Raw genomic sequence first — 15,905 nt, forward strand, 5'->3', positions numbered from 1 at the left:
AGGCATCAAGTTGGAATCTTAAGCCAAGTTGTTCTAAGTCTGCAAGGGAGAGTAGAACTGACGGGTATTCAGCTGACGGTCCGAATACCCCTAAACTTCTCCAAGGATTTTTATGCTTTAAAATTTTTCATTCCACTTCTTTTAATAATCCCTCTAGTCCAGAACTTCACGTCTAAATTTAAGGTCTTATTTCTGTAATTTCGGCTGAGTCTCATAGTTGTAGCAATAACCATAATAGCTGCCAGGTACCAGCAATGGAGTCAGGCTGTCTGGATTTGAGGTCTCAGCTATGCGACTTACAAGCTCAAGCAAATTACTCACACTCTTAAAACTATACAGTCTTTTCATCCATAAAATGGGACTATGATGTCTGCATCTATCATAAGGCAGTTGTGACTCTCAAATACATTAACATATACAAAAAACCTAACAGAGTACGTGGCACTGAGGAAGTCCTCGATAATTTTGTTATTAATATCATTTCCATATGTTGAGCGCTGTTTAAATAAATCATCATATTTAGTGCTCATAAATAATAACTCTCAGAATTAGCTGTTTTAATCTTCAGTCTACAGATAAAGAAATTAAAAGTCAGAAAGCCTAAATAATAATTAAAAAATAGCTATTTTATCCATATCCTGCTACATTTATTTATTCCTGTGTCAACGTGATCACAGAGAAATAAATGTTTGAATGAATCAATGAATGAATACATTTCCTCCTCTGACCTTTTGTGGACCCAGAGAAGGGAAAGAAATAATTTGTCTCTTAATTCTGCCATTTTTTTTACTGCTCACTCACGCTCTAAAACCAAGGATTTAAGTGCCAATTTCATTAATGTTCTATTTTCTTTTTCTTCCAGAGAAGCAATAAAAATATTTATATGAAAGAGATGTAAACCATATTGCTTCCCAAGCTCCGACACCTTGACGTTTTTCTTTCTTGATTCTTCTACAAGCTGCCTTTGGAACATAATCTATGCCAATTGAAACTATCAAAATAAATTAAAAGTATAATTTTGCAATTTCTGAACCAAACATTCTATAAAAACTCTAATGAATAACATGTACTTTTCCTTTTTCTCGCTAATATAAATTTATTCTCCCAAAAAAGTAATCTAATCTTCTTGGTACAATTTTTCCTACAGAAATCCATACTCTTTATGGCTCATGATTTCCTTACTCTTTTCCAATCTCTCTTCGCAGAATGTAATTTGTGAGTCTTTGAAACTGACATTAAATGATCTAAATGGTCCTGACTACCAGCACTTTCTTTCTCTGTTTTGGAGCTGGATATGTAACTGAGGTTAGTATTAAGTCCTACCGAATAGAGACAGTCCTTCTTCTAGATATAGAATGCTCTACTGAGGGGCACCTGGGTGGCTCAGTTGGTTAAGCGTCCAACTTCGGCTCAGGTCATGATCTCACAGTTCGTGAGTTCCAGCCCCGCGTCAGGCTCTGTGTTGACAGCTCAGCTTCCTCTCTCTCTGCCCCTCCCCTGCTCTCTCAAAAATTAAGCATTAAAAAATTCTTTAGAAAAGAATGCTCTGCTGAGACAGTCATTGGAACATAATTACCATCAAATGTCTACAGTTTCCATTTGTCACCTACTGCTGATTCTAATCTTCTGCTGGTTTTGCAAGTAATTCTTTACTACTAAGCAGTTCAATTTCTTCCTTTCATTTGATTTAAGGATGTAATGAGAAGTACGCCTGTGGAGGCACGTACATCAGTCCCCAAACTACGCTCTGCCGGCTCCTAGACTACTCTGTCCCGTATTAGTAGGAGTCAACATGTACAATATGGACCCGAGGGCATGGGAACTAAAAGGGCAAAGTATAGATCTGACACCTGTCTACTATTGTGTAGCATTTAGTAAAAGACGGACTTCTTCAAAATTCAGTGGATTCAGTCTTCTGTGATAGTACAGTGTCCTCTTCTCTAGACATCATAGGCAAGTAAAGAACTGTAACTTTGTTACGTAAAAGTGACCGACCATCGATGGCTCCCAGAGAAGGGCTCTTGGTTCAGCCTCTTTGCCTACTTGTGACATTGAACACTGGCGGTGCCTTGCTCTTTGATTTGCCTGTCAGCGTGCTCTCAGTTTGCTACCTCTCTTCCAGTGAGCTATCCATCCTCACGAGTATTCCCTAACTTTTGAACCTTCATTCCCACACTCAACAAACAGGCACAGAAGGGGAGATAGAGAGATGAACAGCACCGTCTTTGTCCTCAAGGGGCTTTTAGGCTGCTATGCAGAGATGAACAAGACATTAGATAGTGAACTAATATGTTATCAGTGACTCTGAGTTCCCTGAAGTATGGAATTATTTAACTTTCCCTCAAAGTCTTTGGGGGAGAAAAGGCTGTTGTGTATCTGTGGTTACAATATCTCCGAGCAGGAATTGTCTTTCCCTCTGTCGCCGACTGGGCTGCTTTCACAAAATCAGGGGATTTCAGAGCCAACTCTCCTTTCACAGATAAGTGACTTGAACCGAGAGAGGGAAAGCAAGTGGCCCGTGGCCGCGAGGTTTATAGGAGGCGAAGCTGGGCCAGAACCAGACCTCCCCGTGCCCGCTGCTCCTGCTGTTGAGCCTCGTAGCAGCTCTTTCGGGGCTGAATTTTCCCTGTGAATCCGTAAATAACCCCATCCTCGGTGACATAACGGGTTGGTATTTCCCTCCAGTTCCACAGCAAGGCCTGCGGATCTGAACAGGGGCAAAAATTCACAACTCTCTGGATGGAGCAAACAAATTCTTCAGATTCCATGTCAGTTCGTGGAAGATTCGCTGTGAAAGCCAGCGACCTCTGGCCTGCAGGCTGGAGAAGTGGTTCTAAGCCCATTAAAATTCATGCTTAGAGCCTGATAGATCATATGGGAGCTGCTATAACAGAAATCATTCCTGAGGTCACACGGTGCGTTAACCCCCGTGCTCCCCGACACAGTGATGACGGCTCAGATAAACAATCCTGGATTTAATGAATCCTCAGATAGACAAGTTTATCCGGGAAAAGGGTGAGTGGTCTCCCCCAAGGCTGCCTGATGCAGGATACAGTACAGAAGATCAAACAGTGACAGAAACCTGATGATGTTTGCTTTCCCAGTGGTAAAGATGACACACAGATATCCTGTGACCAAGTAGGAAAAGGGGAGAAGTAAACAAGGAAGGGAGGGGAGGGAAGTGGGGAAGGGAGGATACAGGAGGGAAGGGAGGACAGGGAAGGCAAGGAAAGAAAAGGAGAGAAGGGGAGGGGAGGGTCCTGGAGGGGAGGGAGGAAAAGAGGAGGGAAGGAAGGAAGGAAGGAAGGAAGGAAGGAAGGAAAGAAGGAAGGAAGGAAAAGAAAGAAAGAGAGAAAGGGAAGGAAGAAAGGAAGGAAGGAAGAACGAGAAGGAAGAAAGGAGGGAGAAAATGGCAAGAAGGAACATTGTGTCACCAAACTGACGCCTGTCAGATAAAAGAGACTGGAGCCATAATTCTTCCCAGCGTTTCTAATGGGATTTTAATACAGCATTTGGCCATCATATTTTTTTCATTCCTTCAATGACATACATGCCTGAAGTGTAGCCACGGAGCCTCTGAACTCTGTATATTTCTGTAATACACAAAGAAAACAGCCGTCACATCCATTTTAAGGAACTTTTAAATACATTACAGTGAGGTCCATAGGCCCCGGATCCGAAGGGAACTGCACAAAGCCTGTCTGTACATCATCTGTGACGGGCCTGAATTCCAGCCAAGGCAGGGTTTTTTTCTAAATAATAAAATAAAATACTGTGTTTTTTTAAAGGAACATTATATTTTTAAACTGGAAATCATTGTATTTTGTATCTTATGTGGCATCTGAAAGTGATTTAGTTGAACAATGTGGTTTCTGATTGGTATTTGAATTGGTTCCAGAACATTTTTCATAATAACCATCTTAAAGATCCCAATTATCTGATCCTCTTTCCCCCTTTCACATGGTTTCGTAGGAGGTTTCCAGAGAAAAAGAGAAACCTGCAAGGGCAGGCAAGCCAACTCACATCTAGCTAACCCGTGTTTGCCTGCTAGGCTCGAAGGAAAGGGATTGCTAGTTATTCTGAGTTGTCCAGGATGCATTTATGACTCAATAAAGGAGGCCTTGGCATTACCAGAATAATTACTTACTCAAACAAGCCTATAAAACCAAAGGGCTGCCCCAACTAAAAGGTAAGCAGAGAACTTTTTCCTTTTAGTGCTAACATGTAAACCTAGTAAACTGTATTTAGATTTCTATAAAATCAGGTCTGGATGCAAAATGGCTGCTTGATTTACCAGGTGGGCAGCTGAGTCAATTCCCCAGGGTTCCATAGGGGCTGAGAGAAGGCAGTCCTATTAAATATGAAAGAACGCTCATTCATAAATGGACCCAGCCTCATTTGCGGCTTGCAGAAATTGTGGCGTGGAGGTTAAGAAAGCAGGTCCTGGAGTCAGCTGCCTCTGAGGCTGCCTCCACCGCTATTACCCGGTATCACCCGGGAGCAGAGATCCACATTCTTTGTGTCTCAGCTGTATGGTAGAGATCACGTGATGCCTGTTTTACGGGATCGTTGGAAGAAATGAATAGAACGCTTCATGTGACGGGCTTAGAACGACACCTTGTCTAGAGTGGGGCACACGATAAATGGTAGCTCATATGATTAGATGTAACAGAATCATATTGCAATAAACAGAAGCTTTTATTATTACATACATTAATGACAAGAATAAATAGTTCTTGACCACTAAGCGGCAACACATAGTGCCCGACGCCATGCTAAGCATTTCAAATATGGTGCTTCACATAGTCGTCTCCAGGTAAAGTTCTTATTTTAGGTGAAGTTTCTGTTAAGCAACAGAACTGAAAATAGAGCTATACAACTATAGGATAGAGTACATACAACTATAAATAGTAAATACAACTATAGGATACTCAGCTAAATTTGATTTCAGATAAACAGGAAGTAATTTTTTAGAATGAGTGTGTCCCAAATACCGCATGAGACATGCGCGTAGGTGTGGCCACCCTAACTAGAAATCAGGCCCCCAGGTCGATTTTATCAAGCTCGTACCTTTTTGTTTCCTGTCACACAAAAGGTTCTATCTAGAATGTCACTTATGCCATGTATATTTTATTCTCTAGCATTTTCCCCCAACCAGAGGGTTCTTAGATTAAAAAAAACAATCCAGGAATTGTGTGTGCTTACCGACTACGAGGAAAAGTGAAATGTTCAAGACGAAGAAGCTGAGGCAGGTACAGAGTATAAAGCTGGTGCGTCAAGCCCCGTGTCCTCGAGACGATGATCTCAAAGCACATCCGCGGTTACTGAAAGCACTTAAAAACAAAGTGGCAAAATAACATTTTATATTGAGAAAAAATATGTTTTGCATCATAATTTGCAACTACATACTACACCTAACATGGCTTTTTTTTTCCTTTAATGGTATGGATTCATAATCTGATTCACTCATTCAATAAAAATTATGGTCTTTATGTCAAGTTACTGTGCAGATGCTGAAGGAAAAAAAAAACAGACACTGTCCCGGGCTTCAAGAAATATACACTTTAGTGAAGAGACGTTAAGTAATTAAGTAAGCACAAAAACAAATGCAGAGTTGCAGTCATCACAAGATCTATGAAAGACGAGTACATGGAGAGATGAGCCTAGAAGAGGGGCACTGGAGTCCAGAAACATTTTCCATGAAGTAAGAAGATGCCCTGATTACCTGAGCTAAGATCTGAAGAATGAACAAGATTTGACCAAACAGCGTCAATGGAACGATTAATAGCATATTCAAAGTGCCACAGAAGAAGGGAGCATGGAAAATATGAGGAAATGACAGAATATCTCTTCAGCTGGTGTGGAAACGTGGGGCATGGGCAATATTGGGGGTAGATGGGGCAGGAAATGTAACGTACTGATTACAGGAGACCAGTCCACGGCAACAACTAGACCTAACCCCACCATGACTCAAGACAGTGTTTATTTCTCTCTCCTATAACATTCCAAGGCAATTCCAGGTTAAAGGTTGTGATGAGGGATCTTGGGGAATCCACTGGCAGAGACTCGGTCATCTTTCAAAGTCAACATGAGTATCGCCATCCCAGCCACCTGGTTAGGGTCATGAAGATGCCTCCCAGAGGTTCTTGGAGCCTGGGCCCGGAAAGCACAATTACCACTTTTGCTCACATTCCATTGGCGAAACTCGGTCACGTGCTCACGCCTAACAGTAAGGGAGTAAGGGATGCTGGGATATATAAATCATCTACGTCACAGGAGGAAGGGGAATGGGTATTATTAACGGCCTGCGGTGTCTGCCAGAAGCAGGTAGAGCCAGATGATGTGGAATTTTAGTTTTGTCTCAAGGCCGATGCAAATCCATAGAGGGGATTTAAGCAAAAAGGAGCGCGGTGATCAGATATGTATTTCCAAGAGATGACTCTGGCGACAAAGTGGAGAACAGATCAGAAGGCTGTCAGAACGGCTGTAGGGAGATCATATCTTTGAGGAGGGTGTTCTAGGCCAGAAATCACGGTAGCATGGAATGGAGTCGTTGGTGGTGCTAGAAACAGGGAGCAGGACACAGACGCGACAGCACCAGGCGACAAAGCAGTGGCTAGGGAACAACAGGCAAATATGTAACAAGCCTATTGTCTTTGCTTAATGATTTTCTACTTCCTGTTATCCCCTGCCTCTCCTTTTGTACCACTAGGCTCCTTGATCAGCATCAGTAACAGCGGAGGTATAAGAATCATCAGAAGGAATTCCTCGAATTTGGACAGACCTATCAAAAGGGCTTTACGGAACCTCAGGACAGAGTCCCTAGGGTGCAAATTGGTTCAGCACAGCCTGGCCTTTTTTTGTTGTTGTTTTGTTTTAAATACCAGGCGTGAAAAATGTTTTTAAACTGATAAGAACAGATACTATATTTGATCTTAGCCAAAAGGCCCAGAAGCGATTGAAAAATGTTTTTAAAAACAGACACCGAGAATGAGCATAGGACAGGAATCAGAAAACAGAGGACTCTTATCTCTGTTTGATTGTTTTCTGATACATAAAATGGGGACAATAGTACCTATACCTCCTACTCCTTATGCTCTGGATGTTGTGGGAGTCAAATGCCATGGAAATCGCATGTACCGGGGCACACAGTGGTTCGTGTTAATGGGGTTCCCTGGTGTTTGAAGTTTCCGTAATTGCTCGCTCAGACTCTGGAAGGAGGCATTCATCAAAGTATTTGCACATAAAGGGTTGCATGTTCAAAAGCCTGTTCATTCTTTTCTGGTTTTTACTGTGACCTAATATAACAGTAAGTGAAAGTTATTTGCCTAGTATAACGGCCTACGCAAACACAAGACATATACGAGTGTCGTTCAGCGTGTGGTTTAATTGAAGATCTGGGAGCTCGTTGGTTGAATTTACTGGTGTGAAAGAGGGAGCTGCCCAGCTGGATCTTCCTCAGGACTCCTGAACCTTGGTTTCTCCCTTAGTCATCTAGTAAGCTAAAAAGAGGAATAGGCACACTTATTAACTTCAAAGCACTGTTCTAAGTAACGTGTGTGTGAATAAATATGCACACGTACGCATGCATAGGTACGCATGCATACGTATCGGTATAAATTCGCCTCTCGCCACATTCCTGTCTCGAAGATCCTGTCAACGCCACCTCCATTTTACAGGTGAGGAAACTGAGGCACTTAGAATCTAAGAAACTTGCCCAGAGTCACAAAACTATTAAATAGCTGAGCCGGAATTCAAACTTTGGCACCTCGACTCCAGGGTCCCTGCTCCTGAATCCCATGGTGCTGCATCTCTGTAACAGTCTAAATGCTGAGTGAAGGGCTATATTCTACCCCTATTAAGATTATCCTCATTCTAGTTATTGCATTGTTTTCTCGAGAGGTATTTTCACTGACAGTCATCTGACTAAATTACTCCAAGAATTACCACTTGGCCCCACAGCTATTTCAGGGAGGCTGCTAAGATAATCCCAGATGGGTGGGGGAACTGGAAAATTCCACAACGGACTACAGCCAGCTAAAGTCTTGCCCAGCAAGGAGCAGGTTGCCATCACAGAGTTGCTATGTCTGCATGACACATTCCAGGGCCTTCCTTTCCTAGTGTCCACTGCCTTGTGGGAGGGTTATAGAGAAGGCAGTACTTGAACTGAATCTTGGAAGTTCAGTAGATGCTCATCGACTTGACAAAGGAAAAGGGATTTCAACTAGAGCAAAGAAAGAGAGAAATCACCCAGAAGGGATGAGCAAAGGACTAGCAAGAATGGGGAGAGTAGAGGTCAAGTACAAGAGGAGGCTGCCAGAAGCCAGGTCACGCAGGGCTTCATGGAATTAAGTAACCTTATTCTGTGTAGCTCCAGGAAGCCACTGCAGGGTTTGGAGCAGATGGGTGATAAGTTTAGAATATCAGAGAAAGTATTAGGTTTAGGGGAATGATCATGGTGTCAGCTTTGGACTTTCTGGGATCGAGAAAGTCAACGTGAGCGACATTCGGCGGCTGTGTTCTGTGGACAAATGGACACTAAGGGGACAGTTTAGAAAGAGAGATACGGGCAGGAAACAGATTTGAGACATGACACCCTCCCCACCCCCACCGCCCCCCAGTTCTCTGGCAATTGAAACCAGGAGAGTAAATGACATCTTGCCGGTGAATATATACAAAGAGGCAGAGGACAGAGACTGGGACCCTACGGTCCACATTTGAGGGCGGTGGACAGACGAAGAACGGGTGTGGGGAGAGGCAACGAGTCAGGGGAAATCACATGCGCAGGGCATAAGCCAAGGGAGGAGGGAGCATTACTGAAAAAGGCGTGGGCAAAAATGTCAGATGTCTCAGAGGGGGTCAAATGAGGTGAGGGCTGAGAAACCCTTCCTACATCCATGGAGTGACAGGGCCAGCTCCTAACAGCAGGAGGTGGAAAGTGACTGCGAAGTTAGGAAATGAAAGGAGAGAACAGGTGGAGAGGCTTCTGAGGAAGGAGAGCAGAGACAGCAAGTTAACAGCCATCCTACGTTCTGCTTCTCGGTCGCCTGGTGTCTTCAAGAGCCTGGGAAGAGAGACACGGAGCGACACGGCCCTTGCCTCCCTGTCAGCCTCTTAGAGCAGATCGGGGCTGCAGACACCTTCCCAGCTGCAGTTTCACGTGGGATGCCAGCCCTCAATTTTTAGGGTCATTTTCCAAATCCCTCAGCCGTGCAACATGAGACACGGGACGCTCCTTTGAGACCCAGTCGCCTAAAATATAATGAGAATGTGTGACCGTCTCCGAATGCGGGGCCTTTCGGTGTGCCAAAGGGCACGCTGCCTGAACGGAGTCTGTCTGTTGTCACAAAGCCCAGGTAATTTCACAGGCTTAAAGGACTTTTCGCTGAGCATTTTTATTTTCCTCTAGGGTTTATTAAGTAAGTTTCGTTCATAATGATCATGTCATCTCGGGGGTGTTATTTAAGACAAAAATATTCAAAGGAGCCCAGCCCTGTAGAGGTGTCCCCACTCTCCTTTCACCGTGTTTAAAATGCCCCGGTTTGTTACTTTGACCCCTCCCCTTACTTGTTGCCTCGTGGGACATGTCAGTTAACCTCTCAGGATCTCAGTGGGTTCGTCTGTGTGAAAAGGGGACTGGACAAGATGCTCAGCAAAACCGTATCATTCTACACCAGGGGTCAGCAACCCTTTTCTGTAAAACACCAAATAATAAACACGTTTGGCTTTGCGGGCCACGTGGGCTCTGTGGCAACCCCTCAACTCTCCGGTCATGATATGAAAGCAGCCACAGACACAATGTATACACAAATGAACATGGCTGCGTTCTGATAAAACTTTATTTACAAAAACAAACAGTGGGCCGGATTTGGTCTTCAGCCTGTAGTTTGCCAACTCTTGTTCTAAACTTTAAACGTAAGTCTTTGAAGAGGTGCCTGGGTGGCTCAGATGGTTAAGTAGCTAACTCGTGATCTCAGCTCAGGTCTTGATCTCTGAGTCACAAGTTCAGGCTCCATGTTGGGCACGAAGACTACGCAAAAGAAAAACCAAAATGAGTCTTCCAATTTACTAAGCTAGACCTCTTAGACTCACCTATTAAAATATTCAGGGGCACCTGAATATTCAGCCACGTGGGTGGCTCAGTCAGTTAAGCGTCCAGCTTTGGCTCAGGTCATGATCTCGTGTTTGTGAGTTCGGGCCCGCGTCGGGCTCTGTGCTGACAGCTCGGAGCCTGGAGCCTGCTCTGGATTCTGTGTCTCCCTCTCTCTCTGCCCCTTCCCCATTCATGCTCTGTCTCTCTCTCTCTTTCTTAAAAATAAATAAACACTAAAAATATTCATATACCAGGGACACGGGTAGCTCAGTTAAGGGTCCGACTCTTGATTTCAGCTCAGGTCATGATTTCATGGTTCATGAGGTCAAGCCCCATGCCAGGTTTCTCACTATCAACGCTTGGGATTCTCTTTCTCCCTCTTTCTCTACCCCTCCCCCCACTTGCATTTTCTTTTCTCTCTCTCAAAATAAATAAATAAATTTTAAAAATATATTCATATCCCAGAAAAGGCAAATTATTCAGTTACTGTCAGCCATTATGTGACGGGAATCATAATATTTATCTCGCACACTGCAAATAAGAAAAAGCAGAGTCATAGAAGGTTTAGCACTTCATTGGTAAACCATCTAGTCTACCTCAAAGGGTAGGTGAGAGAAACTAATGATACTAATAATCCAGTCACACTTAAAATTCAGTTTGATCCTATAATTTAAATCATCTAAGAAGTATGTAACGTTTTTGTTGTTAAAAACTCCCAATCTCAGACCATGTGGGTGGCTCAGCCAGTTGAGCATCCAACTCTTGATTTTGACTCAGGTCATGATCCCAGGGTCATGGGATCGAGTCCCCTGCTGGGCTCCATTCTGAGTGTGGAGCCTTCTTGGGATTCTTTCTCTCTCCCTCTGCCCCTCTCCTCAGCTCGCTCCCTCTCTCTCTGTCTCTCTCTCTCTCTCTCAAAAACTAAAAATAAATTAATTTAAAAAACCTTCTTTTAATCTCAAACCTCTTTGAAAGCCTTCCTTTCCCCTGCTTAAAGGTAGTGATGCACAAATGAAGGAGGAGGTTGAAGAGGAGGGAGGTGACTGTGGGACCTCGAGGGCCATAGGGAAAAGCAGGGTCTTTGGAAGCATTGCCCCCTCCTTCCAGCTCTGGGATACCGTCCTGGTCAACAAGGTGCTGTGTACCTTGCTGGCATTCCACAGCTAAGGTCTGTGGTCAGGGTCATTTGCCATCTCGTTGGTCTCCGCTCAGCAGTAACCTTTGGCTGACGTTGCCTCACCTCCACGTCTGTCGGTGGCAGAGACCCCACTGAGGTCCCATTCATTAGGCCCTGGTTTGACATACGTGTGCCTTGCAATCCTCCCTGTGGAACCACTTCAACCCCTCCTCCAGGGCAGTGACACCCCCTCTGCCAGGTTCCATAGGGAGATTCTCAGCTCCTTCCGAAATCTGTCTATGCAACCATGGCTCATGAAAATGTCAACTGCAGACCCTTTCTCTGCCTGAGTTTTCTGCATGATCAGGTCGGTGTGACTGTGACCCAGCTTGGTTTAAGGGCAGCCACTAAGCTGGCCTCCGCCTGTGTCAACCTGTTTCTTGGAGTTCTCTTTGACTTACCTACGGGCAAACGAAGTGAGAAATGTCTGATTCCTTCACTGCTTTACTCTCTCCCCTACTCTCCTCCTCCAATCTCTGGAGCCAAGAAAAGAGGATTGGCTTCTTTTTTTTTTTTTTTAACTACCCATCCATTATCCCCCAGCTGCCTGGGAGCTGCCTAGACCTCAAGGGAGAAGAGCTGTCTTATCAACCCTGGAGGAGTCCCAGAGCACAAGCCCGCCAGGCTGAGTTGTTCAAACGTTAAAGACAGCAGTGAGGGAGTTCGGGAAAACTTTCCTATTAATGCCTGCTTGGCTCTCCAGACCGTTGTTCAAAACCTGTTTTGTGTCCTAGAAGCTGACTCTTTCCTATCTTTCTTCATTGAATTCTTTGCGCAACAAATCATAATCTTTCCCTAGATTGAGGCATGGGTGAATGCATTTGGAGCCCTAAAATGAAGATCTTACACTCTAAGAGGTCAAATGAGGAGTGTATATTTCCAAAGTAGTATGTCATTGCAATCAATCTCTTAATTTATTCAATAGGTATTTTGCCTTTTTCATGAAGACAGCTGCATAAGGGGAAGTTTCTGAGGGAAATAATCTTAGGATGGGTTGGTATTAATGCAGAAGAACATTGAGAGGCAGCTGTCGGTACATCAGGAGAGGCATGCTGGGTGTCCAGGATTCAAAGCATGGCCACGAGGCAGGGGAAAGAGGAGGAAGGTTGTAGAAATGCATTTCATAAATGTGTCCAGGATTAACATAGCCCAATATTACCATGGGAGTAAAAGACCTGAAGTCTGCAATCTAGGAAGAAGTTCTGGAGAGAAGATTGGAGTAACAAGCTAGAGCGATGAATTTGCATTATCTGAGCCCTGGGACCTCAAGAGTCAATACTTTTGGGAAAATGGTGCCAGGGGGTGTAGAACCTTGTTTAGAAACAGAGCAAATTTATTTGATTGTCTATGTGCAGTTCCCTCGACTTTGGGACCAGACTCCAAATTCAGGAGGTGTTGATGGTGAAGGATCCGATAGAATGCCCCAGGGAGAAAAAAGGGAACAGCTCAAGGAAAGCATCCAAATATTTAGTAACTGAATAGATACTTTATATTAACAAATGGATGATTGCTTATGGTCAGAAATGTATACCTACAATTTAAATGCCATCTTGCTACCTACAAAGCCATGGAACATCCATAGGTAATTTACTCTTGACTTTGAAGTGTATTATATAATTTTAGAATTGTATTTTTTTTCATAATTATGCCATCCCATGGCTGACATCAGCATTTCTTGAGCATGTGCTGACTAGTAAAGGGATGGAAGAAGAAGTTAGGAAAACAAGCCAACCTCACATTAAAACGTTCCTCAGAGAGTGCATTGATTGACGACACATAGGATTCACGAAACAATCCCAGGCACTCGTGTATATGGAATAAAGATTGCGCTGATTCCTATCCTCAAGGAGATTAAGGTCTAATGGGAGGGAAATAAAATACGTAAAATTAACATAAATACAGGCAGATGTGCACGGCAATTTTAAGAGTGAGGTGGTCATGTGGAATCAAGAATTAGGCTGATTAGTTGGGGAATGATTAGGTAAACCTCAAAAATATATGTAAAGAAAATGGGGATGCAGTATTCAAGGTGGTTATCAAGGTTATACCTGTAGCATGGAATCCCCAGCATCTAAGAGACTTTATTTCTAGGACTTGTTTACTACCCAATACCCAAAATACCTGCAGGGTTTAAGGATCTGTTACCAACCCTCCAAATTACTATTCCTCTAACAACAACACCGAAATTAAATATGAGAGCTTGCTATAGGGTGATCGCAGATATATGTATGAAGATATGTATCAGCAACTCAACCTTGTCAGGCACCCACAGTGGTGGTGTGGATAGTGTAGAATATTCTCTTGGCAGGTTATCTGCGATCGCAGCCCCCAAAACACTTCTTTGGCCCTGCTTCTCTTCACCAACACACTGTGCATCCCAGTGAGTATGTATCTGTGCTCTGGGGCAGCTGAAGAAGAGAATATATTATGACCTATTTTGCAGCTCGGTGTAAACAGGTTTTTAACGAGCTGTTCTTCTCCAGGCCAGAGGAATCAGGAAGAGGATCTATTTTCTGTTTATGAGCAATGCTTAAGACATAATTTCAAAGCAAGGAAGGAATTAAAAGCAGAAGCAAATGAGAAATCACACTCCTTTCCCAAAGGGGGATCCAGAAAAGACATCCCATTAGAAAAGAAAAGAACCAGAAATTTTTGAAAAAAAACATCAGTATAGCAGAGTCTAGAAAGAGCTTCGAAAGGCTCTGGAATCCTACAGGCTGTGCAGTCATTTGCCAAAAACCACCCAGCAGTTCTCTGGGAAAAAAAAAAAAAAGCCCATAGGGACTGAAAACATTGACTAATAATTCTTGAATCCATTTCCACAATATTATTCATCTCTGCCAAGGTCAAGTTTGGTCACTGCATGGCTGGAGGTCTGGGCATGCTGTTCCCAGTTTTATTTTTACAGTAGTTATGGAGCCCTTTATATTTCCAAGGGCCCTCCTGTCACTTATTACCCACCCGTCCAGACCACCCACCCACGCTCCCACACACAATATGTCCAGACACACCCACAAATACCCAGATTCTTTAAACCTTATGGTGATTCAGTCTACAGGAATATTGTTTGCTCCAAATGACTTTGTTCTACATACTTGGAGTTTCCCAAAATACATCCGTTTCCCTCTCTGGAGACCAATCTGTGGATCTTTCCACTCCACAAACATTTACAGAGCACCTACTGTGTGTAGGGCACAGACGGATGTAGGAGCTAGAAAAGTCTCGCCAGGGGGCCAGGAAGTGACTGTGACTTCCATCCTGTGAGGAGGTGGCCTCGTTTCCCATAACCAACCGGGTGTGGGGGTGGCGGTGGGAGGCCCTATCTGAATGGAAACCATTTCTCTCACCCACCCTTCCTTCTCCCTCCTTCCTTTTCCTTCCCCTTTAATTCATTTCTGCGTCTTTTGTGTCCTTCTCACTCTGTCCTCTCCTTCCTCCCCCTTTCTTTTTCTTCCTTAGAAAATGGGAGGCTTCTAAAACTACTTCAGAGGTTCTGTCAGCCTCGGGAGACATCACCATGCTTTTCCTGCCTCCTTCACAAACCACCCGTGGAATAGGCCCTGTGGCCATACAAACTCTAAATACATAAAAGGAGGGGGAAATACTTGTCCTAACTCAGAAGAAACTGACTTTGAGGAAACTACTTTCCTCCACATCCTAACACGGGTGCCTGCCTGCCAGAAGGAAGGCCTGTGCTCAGGGCTGACAGCAGCGTGAACCTGCAGCCTTCCCAAGCCCCACCCCCACCCCCCAGGCCCTGAGCCCTTAGGATAATTTATGAGGTGTCAGGATATTCCTGCCACAAGGTCAGAATAGAATGGTTTTTACACTTCAGCTGCCATGAAAGAGAAACAATTTAATTCTGTTTTACTCTGGCACTGTCTGTTTTCACAATGAACAGGGGATTTAGATCTCCTCGAGATTATTTGTCTAAGCAGAGACCAAGCCTCTTGCTGACTCTCGAGAGGTCTGATTCCACTCTGGCTGCCTTCTCCTTCCTTCCCAGCGAGGGAAAGAGGCACTCGCCTTTCCTGCTGTACCAGAATGAGGTGGGAATCCATCTCACCCAGGCAAGTGAATAGACCAGATAGCTTGAGTCACCCCATCCTCTCAGGGTTAGTGGGAAAGAGTGGTTCGGGCATGGAAGAGGTAGGAGCGGGCCCTCTCCTAAATTCAGCCGGCCCCAGAGTCTGCCAAGTCGTGGTCTTGAGTCTGGAGTGGTGTTTCCCTTGGCCCGGAAGCACAGCCTCCTGGCTCCTCCTGCAGCTACAGACACAAAGACATTCCGCTGAGCGGCCTGGAGGCCTGCCTGCCGGCAAAACCCAATGTCTCCTCGGAGAGATCTCCCAGTACGGTCTCCATACTCCCTCGCGGCCGGAGCAGGCAAGAAGACAAATGCAAGACAAGCCAGCTTCTCAAGACCCCACCAACCCCCTTCTCCAAGCCGCACCAGGAAGGTCATCTGAGAATCAGAGCAGGACAGATGATCCCATTACGGGACAGTCGCCCCGGATGCTTACGTGGTGGAGAGGGGCTCCTGGATTCTGGGGCCTAGAAGCATCAGGCCCTCTGGGACCAATCCATGCGATCTGCTGGGTTAAACTCACCTCTTAGGGTTTGGCCACGTGGCAGGCT

The 15,905-nt window shown here is 44.5% G+C and overlaps 1 pseudogene; it reads right to left on the reverse strand.

Annotated features, from left to right (window-relative positions):
• Positions 1-6,833: 6,833 nt before the first annotated feature.
• LOC113595696 (uncharacterized) lies at positions 6,834-6,959 on the reverse strand (annotated as a pseudogene).
• Between the last annotated feature and the right edge of the window lie 8,946 nt (positions 6,960-15,905).

This window comes from Acinonyx jubatus, chromosome E4 (assembly GCF_027475565.1).
Source record: "Acinonyx jubatus isolate Ajub_Pintada_27869175 chromosome E4, VMU_Ajub_asm_v1.0, whole genome shotgun sequence".
Taxonomy (NCBI): Eukaryota; Metazoa; Chordata; class Mammalia; order Carnivora; family Felidae; genus Acinonyx; species Acinonyx jubatus.